Raw genomic sequence first — 17679 nt, 5'->3', positions numbered from 1 at the left:
GGTTTCTGCACAGAAGAAAATTCCATGTAGAAAATGTGTCTCTTGTGAATTGACCCTGAGTCAGAGTCAATAATAAAAGAACAGCACACTGCTTGTGACGGGAAGGGGCAAATGACAATGATTTCTTAGTCTGGCAGGGGCTGGTTTTGGCCCTGGCAGAACTTGGCTGTCTGCTCCTGTTGCAAATGCCTCTGTCTAGTGTGGCAAACTAATGTATCCTCCTCCCTCTTGGTGTCAAAGTAAGCACTGGTGTGGTGAATGCATGTATACCCCGTCCTAAGCCAACAGTCATTACAAGAGAAAGGCTGGCAGGAATCATTCACTGGTTTATAGACCCACCACCACCACCTTCTTCTTCCCCTATTTTGCTCGTGGCTCTTTGGGCAGGTGATCCTCTAGGACAAAGTCATGTTTTTTAAAAAGCATGAGATGAGACAGAGAAAATGACACGTGGAATCCTCGCATAACTCCTGACTGTTGTTCTAAGTCTTTTATGGAGATGGCTCATGTTTTCAGGTTTTGATCAACAACCATGTCTAGATGGTACAGTGTTCCTTTTAACAGGGATTTCCAGGTATTGTTGACTACAAGTCCCATCATTCCTGTTTGGACAGGGGCGCAATTTCAGTGCTTGCCCTAGGCGCTATTTACCCTAGTTGCGCCTCTGTGTAAGACATTCCCCTTAGGGGATGGGGCCGTAGCTCAGTGGAAGAGCATCTGCTTTGCATGAAGAAGGTCCCAGGTTCGGTTCCTGGTAGCATCTCCAGGTAGGGCTGGGAGAGACTCCTGCCTGGAACCCTGGAGAACCGCTGCCAGCCAGTGTAGACCGTACTGGGAGAGGCCAGGGAGAGGAGAGCTGTTCCTGTGGTAGCAAGCAAGACTTGTCCCCTTAGCTAAGCAGGGTCTGCCCTGGTTGCATTTGAATGGGAGACTAGAAGTGTGAGCATTGTGAGATATTCTCTTTAAGGGATGGAGCTGCTCAGGGAAGAGCATCTAGGTCCCAAGTCCCCTCCCTGGCAGCATCTCCAAGCTAGGGCTGAGAGAGAGATTCCTGCCTGCAACCTTGGAGAAGCCACTGCCAGTCTGTGAAGACAATACTGAGCTAGGTGGACCAAAGGTCTGACTCAGTATATGGCAGCTTCATATATATTCCTATGTACTGAGCGCGATGGACCAGGGGTCGGACTTGGTACTAAGAGGCAGCTTCCTATGAGAGGCCCTGCTGGGTGTGCTTCTCCTCCTATGCCCGTTTGCTCTGCAATGCTTCCAAGAGACTGAGCACACGAGGCTGCCTCCTACTGAGTCAGACATTGTTCTGCCTCACCTAACGTGACCTGCTCTGACTAGCAGCCGCACTCCCAGCTGAGGCTCTTCTTTATCACCTGCTGCCTGGTGCTTTTTTAACTGGAGGTGCCAGGGGTTGGATCCTGTGCTCCATCACGGAGCTCAGGCCCCACAGAATCCAGAGCTCCAATCTGTTGCCCCCAGCAGTTAAAACCATCTCTCAGCCTCTGTCCTGTGTGAAGCGATCAGGCTGTGTGCCGCTGCATGGTGCATGCATTTGCATGGGGGGTGCACGAAAGACCAGATGCATCAACACCAAAGCTCTAGAGCAGGGCGTCCCAACCTTGGGTCTCTGGATATTGTTGGACTACAACTCCCATCGTCCCTAGCCATGATGGCATCTGGCTGTTGTGCCTGGGGATGATGGGAGTTGTAGTCCAACAGCGTCCGGAGACTTGGGGTTGGAAATGTCTGCTCTAGAGCTCTGGGAAGGGTGCTGCTGACAGTCTAGTAACTCACAGAAATAAGATGCTGCTGAGGGAGCATCTAAAGGCACCAAAATACGGACAAACTGCTAGGACCTGGAAACAGAGGCGGTCGGTCCCTACTAGCAAGTGGAGACATCTGGATCAGGTGACAGTTAAATAGCCAGCACCTGCACAGCGCCTGAATCCAGCAGTCGGGCTTCGACAGACACATTCCGCGCACACGGACCTCCTCCAGGGCTGGCTACTGCCCAGGAAGATCTTCCCACTTTCCATGCAAAACACACTGCGCTAATTCATAACCAAGCGCTGAGAAATGGAGGTTTTCTTAGGTAACGGCACACACAGTCATCATGTTTTGTAGGTGCCGCTGCAGGACTGATCCATGGAAATGTCTGGGAGGAGTAGAAGGTCTCTGCCCCCCCCCCCGCGCCCCCCCTTCAGATGGCCGGGAGCTGCAAGTTCCCTTACAGCCAAGGGGTGCCGGAAGACAGAAGCGAGAGATGGCCACCCTCGCTGCCCAAATGGTCACCACCTACACAGAGTGGCAATTGAAATGGGATGTGGCCATTGCTGAGTGGCACACAGAAGGCCTAGCAGCTGGGAAAGACTCCCTGCCTGGAAGCTTGGAGAGCTGCTGCCAGTCGGTGTAGACAATTCCAAGCTAGATGGACCCAGGGTCTGACTTGAGAGGAGGCAGCTTCCTCTGTCCCTGGTACCCGGCAGCTTTCCAGGGCAGAGCAGTAGCTCCATGGAAGAGCATCTCCTTTGCATGCCGAATTGCCCTCCCTGGCAACATCTCCAGGTAGGACAGGGAAGGACTCCTGCCTGGAACCTTGGAGAGCTGCTGCCAGTCAGTGCAGACAATACTGACCTAGACGGACCAAGGGTCTGACTCAGTTTAAGGCAGCGCCCTATGTTCCTCGGAAGCCCGTTTCCAGAGGAGGGCAAAGCGTCAGCTTGGCCTGGGTGGATTTTCTGGGCACACAGAGAGAGCAAATCTACAGATGGCAGCTCCTTTGGAAAGACAATGAAACATCTAATTCCTTCCCTCCACCCCCACGGGGCCTATTATCATCTCTCTCCGCCGCACAACCCGTCCCCAAAGCAGCTAATCCTAATCACGTCTGGGTGCACGGGGCCACCTCAGCTGGCGTGGCCACCACCAGACCGGCGCATGAAGCACAGCCCTCCTGGTTGACCTGTTGGCACAGCCCCAGCGGGCCTGGCTGCCGGAGCAGAGACCCCCACACCCCGGCACCGCTGGGCTGCTCCTAATCCCCCCCCCGAGGGCTGCGCTTAAAAGGGGATGATGGGCCTTTATTCACTTCGTGGCTTGCGGGATCGTTACGGGGTCACCATCTGAGCCAGGGGATTTGCCCCAAGGCCGCCACAGACGTCTCCTCGATGGGACTCTGTCCGTGTGAAGCCACAGGCAGCCATGCAAGCGCGCTGCTGACGACAGAAAGCCATGCTGCCCAGAGGGGCACTGAGGTGATTTTGGAGCCGGGACCTAAAGCCCACCCCCCCCCCCCACCACACACACACCCCGCTGCAAGTTACACACAGCACAACACACACAGTATTTTCAGCACCTGGGTGCTTGAGGGCACAAACAGCAACTGAACTCACAAGAATGTAAGGATAGGAAACAGGGAGATTGGTGCAAATGTGCATTCACAGAAACATTTCAGCATGCAACCTAACAGATTTCCATCCCAAATATTTCTTCCCCCTATCCCCACCCCACTGTCTCTCAAGCACCCGGTGCAGGTCACAAATCACACTCAGCTACCCAGCAGAGTGTGGGCCAGCAGCGACCTCCCCACCCAGGGCAGACTGCATAGGATTTGGGGGGGCCCCGGGGGTGCAGAGGCCCTGGACTTCGGCTCCAAAGTCCAAGGAGACGAGCGCTACTGAATGCTGCGTGGCCTGAAGCGAACCATTCAGGGCCTTTGGGCCACCCAGACTCCAGCGCAGCAATGCTGGGCACAAGCCTGCCTCCTTCATGGCTGGTGCAGCACGAGGAATGGCCCCAACGCAGAGCCCCCCCCCTTGAAAAGTGCTGCTGGCCCACTTCTGCGAGATCCCCGGGCCTCTCTCCTCCGCAGACCCCTCAGGATGGGGCATCCTTGAGTCCCTTCTTTGTCCCCTTTCCACCTGCTCTTCCTGTATGGGGCCCTGGCTCTTCTCTCCCCTCCAGACTGGTCCTCTCAGGTGTTCACAAGCTCTTTCTCAAGGCAGCCCGTGTGGCGTAGTGGTCAGAGTGCTCGACTAGGAGCCACGGAAACCCGAGTTCAAATTCGCCTTCAGCCAGGAAACTCACTGAGGGCCAGCCACTTCTCCCTCAGCCTAACCTACTTCACAGGGTTGTTGTGAGGATCAATATAATTGTGTTCTCCTTGGAGAAGAGCGGGATATAAATGTCGTAAATAAGTAATAATAAGAATGTCTCCTGCAGCCTCTGGGACTTTTTAGTGTAGGGAAAAAAAGTGGCTATGTGGGAACATGATTGAGGTTTATATAATTATGCCTAGTGTGGAGAAAGTGGAATGAGAGGTGTTTTCACCCCCACCGGCCCCCCAGTAACTCCAGACCCAATAACTCATGGTCATCCCACGAAACCGACTGGACAGCAGATTCAGAATAGGCCAAAGGATGTGATGGCCACTAGCCTGAATGGCTCTAAAAGGGGCTGAGAAAAACCCCTGGAAGTTGAGTCCATCAGTGCCCCCCAGCTGCTGGCGATCTGCTTCCTCTGGTCCAGAGCCAGGCTGCCACTGGATTCCACTTGCAGGGGAGGAACAGCAGGAGAAGGCCACTTGCCTCCCGGGGCCGTTTCTAGGCCTCCCGGAAACATCTGGTGGGACTCCGTGAGAAGCCGGATCCTGGACTAGACAGGTCTTGGTTCTGGTCCATCCAGCAGGGCCTTCCTTCCGCCCTTCCCTCTCTTTGGAAGAAAGATGGGGAAAGCCCCCCACGGACAGGGCCCAGCAACCCCCAGACCCTCCCCAGCTCAGCCGAGGAGGAGGAGGAGCGCTCTGGCACGACAAGCCCAGTCTCCGTTCCCAACAGCTGGCTGTCTTAAGGGCGGAGTTTGGGGACTGGATTGCCAGGCACAGCTTCTCCTCCGCGCCCCCCCAACAACCCCCACCGCCCCAGACATTATTTTAATATTCATGTTTATACAAAGGGCTGTCAACAGCTTCCAAGGGGGAATTACCGGGTCTGTTTACGGCACACATCTCTCCTACAGCTATCCAGGGGAGAATGGGGGGTGGGGGGGTAGGGTGAGGATTCCCCCCCCTTTTCTTTGCAAAAGCGGGGGCGGTGTGGGGGGAGGACGAGGGGATTAAATCGAAAGGGGGAACTGTGGTGCAGCAGGTGCAAGTTCTGACAGTTTTGAAAGCCTGCCAGCCAGGCTCTGAAATCCTCAACGCATCTGCTCTCATCAGTTGGACAACAGATGGGCCCCGGTTTTAATATTTTTGGATTCGGTTAGATTTAAAAGCTGATGTGAACTGATTGCAGAGCGCAGGTGTGGAAGAGGCAGGCAGGATGTGGAGGGTCAGGCCACGGCCTCCCACAGGCCTGGGAAACTGTGGGGAGGGGAGCCCACGGTGGGCGGGCGGATGGGAAAGGGGGAGGCAGCCCTGCGCGGCGGCTCCAGGGTTTTTCACACGCAACTTGGGTTTCGGATTATTTTTAGCTACTTGCTGGAAGAGAAGGCCAGGGGTTGTGCCTGCTGGGAGGGAGGGAGCAGCCCTGCCGCCTGGGCTTCTGGGGAACCAGCTGCGAGGCAGAACTTGCAAGGTGGAGCAGAGGACCAGCCGGCCAGCTTGGGTGGGAGCAAAGGATGGCTTGAAGAGAGACAGATGGGCCGTGAAGGCCCAGCAGAAAGGCTGGGCAGTGCAATAAAAGAAATAAAATAAAATAAAAACCCCAAACCCAACACAGCAAAGCTAGCTTGCCATGATCGGCTGAAATGACCCACAAGCAGAAATGCCAAGAGACAAGTCTGGTGAGGGTTACTAGTCTGAGGGCTACCGGCCCCCTCCAGCCTCAGAGGCACCAGTTGCAGAGGAGAGAGGGCAGGGCCCCTTCCAGCTCCAGCTCTCAGCAGGGTCACTGGAGCCCCCCACCCCCCGTAGGTGTCTTAGCAGGGGCTGCCCTCCAGTTCTCTGAGCAGAGGAGGCACTTGGTGCCACACGCAAGCCATTTCTCGGCATCTGCTGGGCAGTGGGGGCTGTGGCACGGCGGGGCGGCTGTGCTCAGTTTCAGCCTTGCCCAATAATCTGACTGTCAGGGGAAGCAGCTTGCTCAGGAGCCAGATGGTTTCCTCCTCTTCGGAGATCCTGCCACAAGAACGGACATCGGCCCAGTCAGCTGACGGTGGTTCCTGTTGCTACATCAGGAGGAGTCCCAACCCTCAGCCACAGGCCATGACCCCAAAGCTCCCTCCATATGCATCTATCTCACCACTGAACATGCATTAACTGTGGGGTAACTGGGCCAAGAGGCACTTCCCAAAGTCGGTTCTCTTATTTTTAGCAGGGAGAGAGCAACTGTTCCTGTCTAGCACCAGCGCAGTCTCTTCTTATTTAACTTATGGAATTCTCTGCCACAGGATGTGGCGATGGTCACCAGCTTGGACGGCCTTAAGCGGGGCTTAGACCATTGCATGGAGTACTGGTTGATCCATGGCCACTAGTCTGGATGGCTAGAGGCTGCCTCCAAGGTCAGGAGCAGTGTCCCCTCGAATAGGGATTCCCAGATGTTGTTGACTACAACTCCCAGAATCCCCAGCCAAAGGCCACTGCAGCTGGGGAGGCTGGGAGCTGTAGTGAACAGCATCTGGGAATCCCTGTTAGAGGGGAGAGTGGTCAGGACGCCTCTGGAGACCAGTTGCAAGGGAGCCACCGCAGGAGAGAGGGCTGCCTTCATCTCCCGGCGGCTGTGTGGCTTCTCAGGGAGCTGGACTAGATAGCCTTAAGCCTGATCCAGCAAGGCTGTTCTTTCTTTCTTATGTTCTTTCCAGGCGTGGTTGTTGCTGGTGTCTAACTTGTCTTACGTTTAGGTGGAGGGCCCTTTGGGGACAAGGGGCCATCTTGCTCCTATAAACCCATTTTAGAACTCAAAGTTATCTTATTTAATTAATACATTTGTATACCACTTAACAACAAAATTATTAAGGTGGTTAACAAAATACTGAAGAACCATTTTGCCCTGAGGGGAGAAGATGGAATTCGCGGAGAACTTGGCTGAAGAAAGCAGCACGAAAGGAGTCAGCCAGTCTGGCTGCAAGGAAGACAAAGAAGTCAAGAACTGAAAGTGGGCAACTTGGCACCCACGGGGTCTTCCCTACTGATGATGCACGGAGCAGCTTTGGGATGAGGGTTTCCAGTAGGACCGCAGCACGAAGGGAAAGGACCACATGACCCCTTTCTGCACTCTGGGGCCCTGATCCTAATCAAATGTGGCTGCTATTCCCCACCCACCCCGCCCCGCCCCGCCCAGTAGAAGCACGATGATGCATTTAGCACATATCCCATGTAGTTTGACATACAACAACTATCTCAGGGCACGTCTTCATCCACAGGCCCATCTCCAAACAAATGGCTACGCTTGGCTTCCCCACATCTCTGCACATGACTAAAAACTGTCCCTGCGTCTTTCCTTTATTTCCATGGTTTATTTCCATGGTTTGCTCCATTTTAAGCTGGCTTTTCATTTTCTTACTTCTCCTCCACTGTCCTATTTTTAATGCATTGTCCTTTTTGCCAATGGGCTGTTTCTGGAACTTCAGAGAAACTTCTTGGAGAGATGCAGTGGTTTGGGAAACAGCACACCACCAACCCTAGGAATAAGTACGAGCAGCAGAGGAAGCTGTCGTGGGTGAGGAGGAGACAGGCTTCCCCCCTCGCCTGCAGACAAGTGAGAGGGTTGAAGAGCTCAGTAGCTCTCGTGCCCAGGACCTCTGCCCTGCTATCAGCAACTCAGCTCTCCTGGTGGCAAGAAAGCAGGCTGGGTTCACAGCCCGAATAGTCTCTCACTCCTGCATCGCTGGCCCAGAGAGGAGGGGGAATGAGAAGGCGGGAGGGTGCTGGAGGCTCGCGGAGCAATAGGATTAGAGACAGGCCAAGCAGCCACAGTCAGAGATAACGCAAGTCTCACAAGCCAAGGTACAGATCTTGCTTTCAGGAGGTCTGAGGGCTTCAGAAGTCGGGCCAGCTTGTTCTTTCTCCATCCTCTATCCTCTCGATCTCTGACCCCCGGCCTGACAGGACGCAAATCCAGCGGAGGTTGGGTGATAAGAGTCTGCACTGGGAAATGAGCATTCTGGGTGGCAGAAGGGGAGGAGAGAGATGCAGGAATCCTTGCTTTCCTCTCCCGCTCGGCCTTTGTCTGCTGGAATTCCCACTCACACCAATTCAAGCTTATGGGTGGGAGTGGGAGTCCTCTGGGAGCCTTTTAGAAACAGACGATGGGAAACACCTCTATCGGGCAGCAGCGATATAGGAAGGTGCTGAAAGGCATCATTCTCTCATACTGCACGGGAGATGGCCATGGTCAACCCCTCCTGACTTCTACCCAAGACAACCACAGGGCTCTGTGGGCGCCAGGATTCAACACTGACTCAATGGCACAACTTTACCACTTTACCAGGAGACCAGCTCCCCCGTCCTGGTCTGCACCACTTTCTAACAGGCCCTTCCAAGGGCCCTAAACGGTTTGGGCCCTGACTAGAAAGGACAGCCCCGAGGTATCCTTTGGCTAAGAGCTGCCTCAGCAGATCAAAACAAGCATCCTATCTGCAGCATCCTAGGCGCAGCATCCTATCTGCAGCTGCAGAGGGTTAGGGTGGCCTCTGGGAGCCCTTCAGAAACATCTGTCTGTGGAGCTGCTTCCTCGGCTGCTCCTTTGGCTCTTTAGCCGAAGCGTCTGCCATGTGGGTGACAGCCGACAGCCACACACAGGCTGGACTTCCCGGCTGCACCCTCTGTCTGGGCAGGCCTGGGATCAGGGCTGGCTGTGGCTGTGTTTGCACAGATCTGGGGCACCTCCCATGGAGATCCATATGCCCAAGAGAAGGAAGAATATGATGCAGGATAATCCGGCTCCAGTACAGTGGCACCGTTTGACTCTATGCAGGCCCTGGGCACAAGGATTATGTTACCGTGCAGTGCAAATCTTGCTGCTTAAGCTGGAATGGAAGAAATGATCAAACCAAAGTGGGTCTCTCCGCTTCAGCATCCTGCTTCTCTCAACGACCAATTGGAAGCCTCCAGGAAGCCCCAAAACAGGGGCGAAAGCATCTGCTCTTGTTCATTCACAGCGCCGGTCATTCACAGGTAGACTGCCTCTGAAAACAGAGGCTCCACACAGCCATCATGGCGAGCAGGCAGCGATCAACCTTCACTGGCTATGGCACTTCCACAGGCACTGAATGCATAGCTTAAGCCACACCACAACATGAAGAAGCTGCTGTATACGGAGTCAGACCCTTGGTCCCTCTAGCTCAGTATTGTCTACACTGACTGGCAGCGGCTTCTCCAAGGTTGCAAGCAGGAGTCTCTCTCAGCCCTCTCTTGGAGTTGCTGCCAGGGATTAGGCCTTCTGCCTCCCCCAAGCAGATGCTCTACGCTTGAGCTACAGCCCCATAACGTTCAGTGCTCACATGTAGTAGTCACTCATTTCAGATGCAAACCCAGATGGACTCTGCTTAGCAAACAGGACAAGGCAAGCTCGTATTGCCCAGCTCCCACCCCAAGGTTGTTACACGGTGGTAAACCACTCGCCAAGCGGAGCTGGAGTGGGCAGGCTTTCAGATCAGCCCTGGCCAGAGAGTGGCTGGCCACCCACCAGCCTTCTGGGGCGCCCGTCTGAACCGCCCCGTTGCCAATGGCACGCCACCTGTGGCCGGCTGCCCGCCCCCGAGGACAGGGATTTCACGCCGGAATGTAGCCGCCCTCCCCGTTTTGGTCTGCTCCTTCCTTCCTTCCCCTCACTTCTCCCTCTCTGAAAATTGATAATTAACCTTTTGCCCACGTGGCTGTTGTGTTTATTCGGCTCCAGCGGCTGCAGGGTGCTGATATGGAAATTGCCGTGCGCAGCCAACACCTCATCCCCAACACAATCTGGAGCTGCTCACAGCCGTTGGGCAGAGATAAGCAGGTGCTTATTCACCAGCCTAGCAGCAGCTGCGAGGGACATGCACTACCTGATCACGCCAATCTGGGTGAAAAACTACTCGAGGTTCTTGGGCTAATGCGATGGAGAGGGGCGATAGGCACCGGGCGGGGGTGGCACCCCTCTCCCCCCCCCAACTCGCTTGCTCTCTTCCTCCTGCTTTTATTTCCTTCCCTCTCTCCTAATCTCATTTCTCTTTTCCTCTCTTACACTTACCCCTTCTGTCTTCTCGCTTATCTCCCACTCCATACCTCCTTTTGATTGCCTTTTTTTTTTTTTTAAGAATAATTTATTTGGGCATGCTGTGTCCCTTTTCTGTCTGTTTTTCCCCTTGCTCTTCACCTCCAGCCTCCCAGATAATTCTTGACTTCAAGAGTGACTTTGAAGAACTCAGATCCCCACGGGACTCACACTGTGATGGCCCAGAGATCAGCCATGGCATCATGCCCGGGTCCGCCATCCCCACGGAGCAAGGGCAGCCCTTCTATGTGGCAGGGTGAGATGGTCAGCTCAGGCGTCGGAGCAGAGGGGAGAGCAGGGGCCCTCCCACCACAGACACCGCCAGGGTTCCCCAGATGTTGTTGACTACGACTCCCATAATCCTCAGCCAAAGGCCATTGCAGCTGAGGACTATGGGAGCTGTAGTCAACAACATCTGGGAATCCCTGTTCCAAGGAACCCTGCTCTCCACTGCTGCTGCCCTTTCTTGCCCCACTGGGGCCTACCCTTCAATTCCCCCTCCTCACCCCGCTGGGGTGCATCTCTTCCCCCTGACATGGAATGTCCCTGCTGTGTCGATGGCATCGCCTGAGAGGGCTCGTGGGTCACTGCCGTGGCCTTGGGCAGCACGGCCCGAGAATGCGAAGCAGCCACTCACGGAGTGTGTGTGTGTGTGTGTGTGTGTGATGCTGTGTCTGTTGCAGCCGCTGAGACGGAGCCCCTTTTCCAGATGGAGATGGAGATGGAGATGGGACAGCTGTTCTTAAGGGTACTTGTGAGAGGGGGATTGGGGGGCCTCAGTGCCGAAGCTGGCACCTGCAAGTTCCCCAGGAGAGATTCCCCTCTGCCTCTTGATGGTCACCCGAGGAGAAGAGCCATTGTACCATGGCAGAGCCCCATCTGCATCCCTGCAGGTCCCAGGCAGCTTAGAAATGTCCCTCTCATGCCCAGGAGAGTCGCTTCTTCCCGTCCGTGCAGACAGTCCTGAACTAAAGCAACCAAGGGTTCCATGCAGGACTAGGAGGCTGCCTGTGAAACAGGTTCACCAGGCCGACCAGGAGGTTACTGTATGGATGGTAGAGTCCAAACACAAGACTGCTGGGCGAAATCCACGCAGCTCTTGCAGAGGCTTCTGCCAGAATGTCCAGGAGGTTAGCGTGAAACGGCACCGCTAAAGGATGAGGAAGCTGCTGCTTGGAATGCCCCTTGAGCTGGTCTTGTGGTAAGGAGCATGAACGGGCTCCTTGGCTAAGCAGGGTGTGCCCTGGTTTGCATTTGAATGGGAGATGTGTGAGCACTGGAAGAGATTCCCCTCAGGGGATGGGGCCACACTTGGACAAGCACCTGCAAGCTTGCATGCAGAAGGTCCCCAGTTCCCTCACTGGCAGCATCTCCAAGATGGGGCTGAAAGAGACTCCTGCCTGCAGCCTTGGAGAAGCCGCTGCCAGTCTGTGTAGTCAATCCTGAGCTAGAGGGACCGATGGTCTGACTCAGTAGAAGGCCGCTTCCTATGCCCCCATGTTCCTAACCCTCATTACAGAAACATGACAGGACCAACCCGTCTGCTCTTGGGTAGAGGGCCATGTGGCTAAGCAGAATGCAGTGATGGTTGTATGCAGATGTTCCCAGCCCCAGTCCCCAAGCACTTCTACTTAAAAGAGTCCCAGGCAATCTGTGTTTAGGCTGGACAGACCAATGGTCTGACTCAATATAAGAGAGCTTCATATGAGAAGCAGGGATTTGGTGCTGCAGAGATTGCAAGCAATTTCTTTGCCAGGATCGCAGCCAAGATTGAAGGAGGGCAAAAGCTACTCGGCAGTTTTATCTGGGCAAACCAGAAGGCTATCACTAGTATAACAGAGCTGCGTCAGGGACGCTTGCCAATGCTGAATGTGCGCATGTATTTATTCCTCTGCTCTGCTGAGGACAGTTTCTGATTTTTCATTGGGAACCAATCAGAGGAACTGGGTGACTCCTGAGAACGGAATTCTTGGGGGAAACCAAGGATATCTGTATGGCAACCTTCAAAGCGTCATCCATATTTGACACCAACCACTGGGGTGTGGAAAATCTGAAACACCAAGCTTGCTCTGAGGATAATTCTCTTACTCCAGTTAGATTAGTTTATAAACTAGGAACTGTGAAAACACATCAGGCAGTCACAAAAGGATGGTGTCGGGTCTGGCTGCAGCTCAGGAGAGCCCGATTGCAGAGCCAGCTAATGCGGGCCAAAGGGGCCAGAGCCATATCGGAAGCTGCCTTATTGAGTCACCATTAGTCCATCTAGCTCAGGAATGTCTACTCTGACACTGGCTGGCAGCAGCTCTCCAAGGTTTCAGACGGGGGTCTTTCCCAGCGCTACCTGCTGGAGATGGTGCCGGGGATCGAACCTGGGACCTTCTGCATACAAAGGAGATACTCTACCACTGAGCTATGGCCCGACCCCGTAGGCAGAAGACATGGTTGAGATGGGCTGGAGTCGAGTACTGGATCAGGTAGACGAGGATCAAAAGGGCCAGAGGCAGAAGATGTGGCCAAGAGCCAGATCAGGTAGGTGAAGACCAGAGGCAGAGGAGGGGAAGGCAGTCAGGGACCAGTTTAGGCTGCTGCTCTGTCAAAGCACATCGCTCAGGCCGAGGAAGCAAGCCTGGAGGAATTGCTAAGTGGGGCCAGTCAGGTCCCTCTATTTTCTACAGGTCATCTGGGCAGAAGAGCTGCAGTACCAGTTCTGGCCATCCTAGGAGTGGTGCTGTAGTGCAGCAGGGAGCAGTAATACAGGGAAATCAACTGCACCACTCATGGGCCGCATTCGCACATAACACGAAACTGGAGGTGAAGGGTCCCCCAGTTTCATTTTCAGTATGTCTGAATGCGGGCAACTGCAGTTTTGCAGGAAAATGGACCCACAGTTTCCCTCCCTGGACAGTGATTTGTACCTTCAGCAACATCTGGAGGACCACAAGTTGGGAACCCCTCAGGCAGGCCAAGTTAATTTGGGGACCAAAGATTGGGAACTCCTGTTACAGAGAGCTAACTGAGCAAAGAAACACCTTTTAAAGTGGTGATTCTCTTATGTGTAGCAGGGGGAGAGCAACTGGCCTTATCCAGCCCAAGCACAGCATCCCTCCCGTGGCTGTTGCTGGTGTCTGCCTTATGCTTATTTTTAGATTGTGAGCCCTTTGGGGGCAGGGGGGCATCTTATTTATGTATTTTTTATTTTTCTGTGTAAACCTCTTTGAGAATTTTGGTTACAGAGCGGTATATAAATTTTAGTTGCCATAGTAGTAGTAGTAGTAGTAGTACTAGTAGTAGTAGTAGTAGTAGTAGTAGCAGTAAATCCCAGGGAATGTAGAGGGGCTGACTACTCATCCTTGGGACTGCACAAGATCGTTTACAATACAAGAATACAAGAAAGTGACTAGATACAATCAATAATGGTAAGGCAAAGTGTGCCGTCAAGTTGATTTCGACTCCTGGTTTTCCAGGAGCCCTGTGGTTTTCTTTTGATAGAATACAGGAGGGGTTGACCATTGCCTCCTCCCACACAGTATGAGATGATGCCTTTCTGCATCTTCCTATATCTCTGCTGCCCGATATAATACAAGCAGGGATTCAAAGTACCAGCAACCTTAACTTTATTTCAGACATACTCCAAGATGGAGCTGTAAGCTGTTGCAACTTTTAAGTCACCTTCACAGTTTTTGTCGGTTGGGAAAATAGGAATTAGAAAAGTTGAAAACAGGAACTATCAACAGGGTAGTAAGCAAAAGGGAAAGCTTTGTTATCTGGGCTCAGAAACAGTCTGTAGTTGTCAGCATTATCTTGCAAAAACAGAAGACATTCATATTGTTATGGCTGTTGGCCCACAGTTGCTTTGCCAGGCAGATTGCTGCTGAATAGTCCAGCATGCTTGGGTAATAAGAACATTAGAAAGCCCTGCCGGATCAAGCACAAGGAGGCCCATCTAGTCCAGCATCCTGTTTCACACAGTGGCCCGCCAGATGCCTCTGGTGGCCACTGTGCCGTCCTGTTTCACCAGAAGCCCACAGGCAAGAGGTGAGGGCATGCCCTCCCTCCTGCTGTCACTCCCCTGCAGCTGGTATTCAGAGGCTGGAGGTAGTCTATAGCCACCAGGCTAGTAGCCATTAATATACCTATCTGCCATGAATTTGCCTATGCCCCTTTTAAAGCCATCCAAGCTAGTGGCCTTGACCACATCCTGTGGCAGAGGATTCCATAGATAAATTATGTACTGTGTGGAAAAGTAGTTCCTTTTGTTGGTCCTAAATTTCCTGGCCTTCAGTTTCATGGGATGACCCTTGGTTCTAGTCGGCTGCTGGGTGATGTTTCCTCAATAGGAGCTAAGGCTTGGGAGAGATGTGAAGACCTCTCAAGTTTTAGCCCTCAGAACTTGGAGGAGGTGAACCTGCCCCATGCTAAGAAGAAGGCCTCATGTAAAGTGGCTTCAGTGGCTACTAGCCTGGTGGCTATAGACCACCTCCAGCCTCAGAGGCAAAATTCCTCTGAATACCAGTTGCAGGAGAGCAACAGCAGGAGAGAGGGCATACACATAACTCTTGCCTGTGGGCTCCCCAGTCCAGAGGCATCTGGTGGGCCACTGTGGGAAACAGGATGCTGGACTAGAGAGGCCTTCTTGGGCCTGACCCAGCAGGGCTGTTCTTATGTGCTTAAAATGTGAGTGTGACAAAACAGCAATGTGCAATTTGGATCAGAGGAGAGGAGAGATCTGTGAGCTGACAGCATCTCATCATAAGATGCAGGTGTCTCTCGCTCTGGGATTCTCAGGTGAGGTAACAGATCATTCTCTGCCTTGCAGGAATGCCTCCTGTTTGCCTCCACTGATGTGCTGCTTGTCTGCTGGCAAGCAAAGCAACTTCTATTAAAACAACATCCATTTCCAGGGCTCTATCCTCCAAAGTGTTGCTGCTGGAACCATACAAGAATATCTTGGAGAAAAACTCAGGAAAGGAACATCTATATTATACCCACACTGTAAGCTGCCCTGAGAGCAAATCTAAGCAGAAAAGCAAGCTCTAAATGAATAAACTGGCGGACACCAGTAACAGCCCTAACATCTATATTGTTTTATTTGGTTTATATCCTCTTCCATCTCTGTAAATTTCATGAATTCAAAAATACTAGTGCACTTCAAGTTTTCAGCACAGCGGGGAAATGACTTGACTAGCGAGCATAAGGTTGCCGGTTCGAATCCCCGCAGGTATGTTTCCCAGACGATGGGAAACACCTATATCGGGCAGCAGCGATATAGGAAGGTGCTGAAAGGCATCATCTCATACTGTGTGGGAGATGCCAATGGTCAACCCCTCCTGTATTCTACCAAAGACAACCACAGGGCTCTGTGGTCGACACTGACTTGATGGCACACTTTACCTTTACCTTTACTTCAAGTTATTTATCTCAACAGGTTCGGTTCTAAAATATTTCTATCTTCCAGTTCTGATCTTTCACCTTGAATGCCCTCATGGTTTCAGAACATGTGCATGCATTGTCATATTAGTCCTGCTCCTTGATTCTCTGTGTTTTCAGGCATTCAGACCATGCTGTGTCAATCCTCTGACACAGTCGTGGTTTTTGCATGTTCACAGACATGTGGAGGGATAGGGGTGGGTCAGAATTGTCAAGTCCCAGCTTAAGATGAAGGTGAAAGTACAGCATCAGTACACAATTTTTAAAGGGATCTCAAAGTAGCACAGTTGGGAAAGACCTTTGTGTGAGACTCTGGAGAGCCCTTGTGCTGGTTTAGAATGACCAAAGTTAGGATCAGAGTGGGGGGGGGGAGTGAAATGTTGTCAAACATCAACATGTTTCACTAGGAAGTGTCCTCCACAGCTGTTTGCAAAGGATGCCTTTTATGTGGGCCTTGCAATTGGCTTCAGAGAGCTGTGTGCCAAAGGCCATGACTCAGTGGATTTGCATGGAGAAGGTCCCAGCTTCTATCCCAGGCTGGGAGATCCACACATAGCAAGCCTGAGAAGGACCTCTCTCTGCCTGAAACCTTGGAGAGTTGCTACATTCATCTAGATTAGAGGTTCCCAACCTTGAGTCCCCAGATGTTGGAGCCAGCATGGTGTTGTGTTTAGAGTGTTGGATTAGGACCAGGGAGATCCAAGTCCAAATCCCCATTCAGTCATGAAACTCACTGGATGACCCTGGGTCAGTGGCTTCTCTGCCTTACAAGGTTGTTGTAAGGAGACACATAACCATGTGCATTGCTCTGGGTTCCTTGGAGAGCGATTGGGATATTGATTGATTGATTGATTAAGTGCTGTCAAGTCGGTGTCAACTCTTAGCGACCACATAGATAGATTCTCTCCAAGATTATCTGGCTTCAACTTGACCTTGAAGGTCTCTCAGTGGTGCATTAATTGCAGTCGTAATTGAGTCCATCCAACTTGCTGCTGGTCGTCCTCTTCTTCTCTTTCCTTCAACTTTCCCCAACATTATGAATTTCTCCAGGGAGCCAGGTTTTCGCATAATGTATCCAAAGTTTGATAGTTTGAACCTGGTCATTTGTGCCCCGAGTGAAAATTCTGGATTTGTTCCAGGATCCATTGGTTTGTTTTCCTGGCTGTCCATGGTATCCTCAAAAGTCTTCTCCAGCACCAACGTTCAAAAGCATCAATACTTTTTCTATCATAGGGTGTCACAGGGAAAACCATTGTCCGAACGATTCTAATCTTTGTAGATATAAACAAATCATGGCATCTAAATATCCTTTCCAAGGCCTTCATGCATACATATATACTTCCCATCGTCCACAGCCACAATGGGGATGCTGGGAGTTGTAGTCCATGGCTGAGAAGACTTGTTCTAGCTGGACCAATGGTCTGACTCAAGGGAAGGCAACGTCAGGCGTTCACATTCACAGCAAGGAGGGCTGGATGTCTGGGAAGTGTTTGGGGAATGGGGACTATCTGAACAGTACCTTCCAGTGCAATGACAGGGCTACGTTTTCAAGAGAAGCCGTGCAGAATCTCCCCATGGCTATTCAGCTCTAAATCAATTCCAGGCATCACCCCAGAAAGTTCAAACACTAACATGAAGATGAGCGGAACTCTTTGTTGGGTCCTTAAATGGAGAGAACCATCCAACCGACCTGATCAAAGAATTCCAGAAGAGAGGGGCTTCCAGAGAGAAATGAGTGGGGCAGTCTGGTCTAGATCAACAAAAAGTGCCAGAGGCAAAGGCTTGGATCTACTCTGCTTGGGAATCAGTGAGGAGAAATGCCCATCAGCTGTTTCACGGGGGCGTCCCAGTCTCTGTTCACTCTTTGGGTCAGGATTGTGGAAGAGGATGTGAGAGACGGTGCATCTTCTCTGAACTGACGGGGGTTTTTTCCATTCTGCTGGGAGCAACAAAACAGGTTCCCCTCTTGTTCATAACAAAACTAGAGTGAACGGAGGGGGAACCCCACCCCAAAATAGCTGTCTGGGCATCTTGCATGGACCACCTTGAGAGT

At 52.4% G+C, this 17679-nt stretch overlaps 1 protein-coding gene across 3 annotated transcripts in view; it reads left to right on the top strand.

The window, feature by feature from the left end:
* CBFA2T3 (CBFA2/RUNX1 partner transcriptional co-repressor 3) overlaps window positions 1–17679 on the top strand; it is a 93228-nt gene that overhangs the window by 997 nt on the left and 74552 nt on the right. The gene's annotated exons all lie outside the window — the stretch shown is intronic.

The sequence above is a fragment of the Hemicordylus capensis genome, chromosome 9, assembly GCF_027244095.1.
Source record: "Hemicordylus capensis ecotype Gifberg chromosome 9, rHemCap1.1.pri, whole genome shotgun sequence".
Classification (NCBI taxonomy): domain Eukaryota; kingdom Metazoa; phylum Chordata; class Lepidosauria; order Squamata; family Cordylidae; genus Hemicordylus; species Hemicordylus capensis.
The sequence above is the reverse complement of the archived record's forward strand: the minus strand, read 5'-3'. Positions and strand labels throughout refer to the sequence as shown.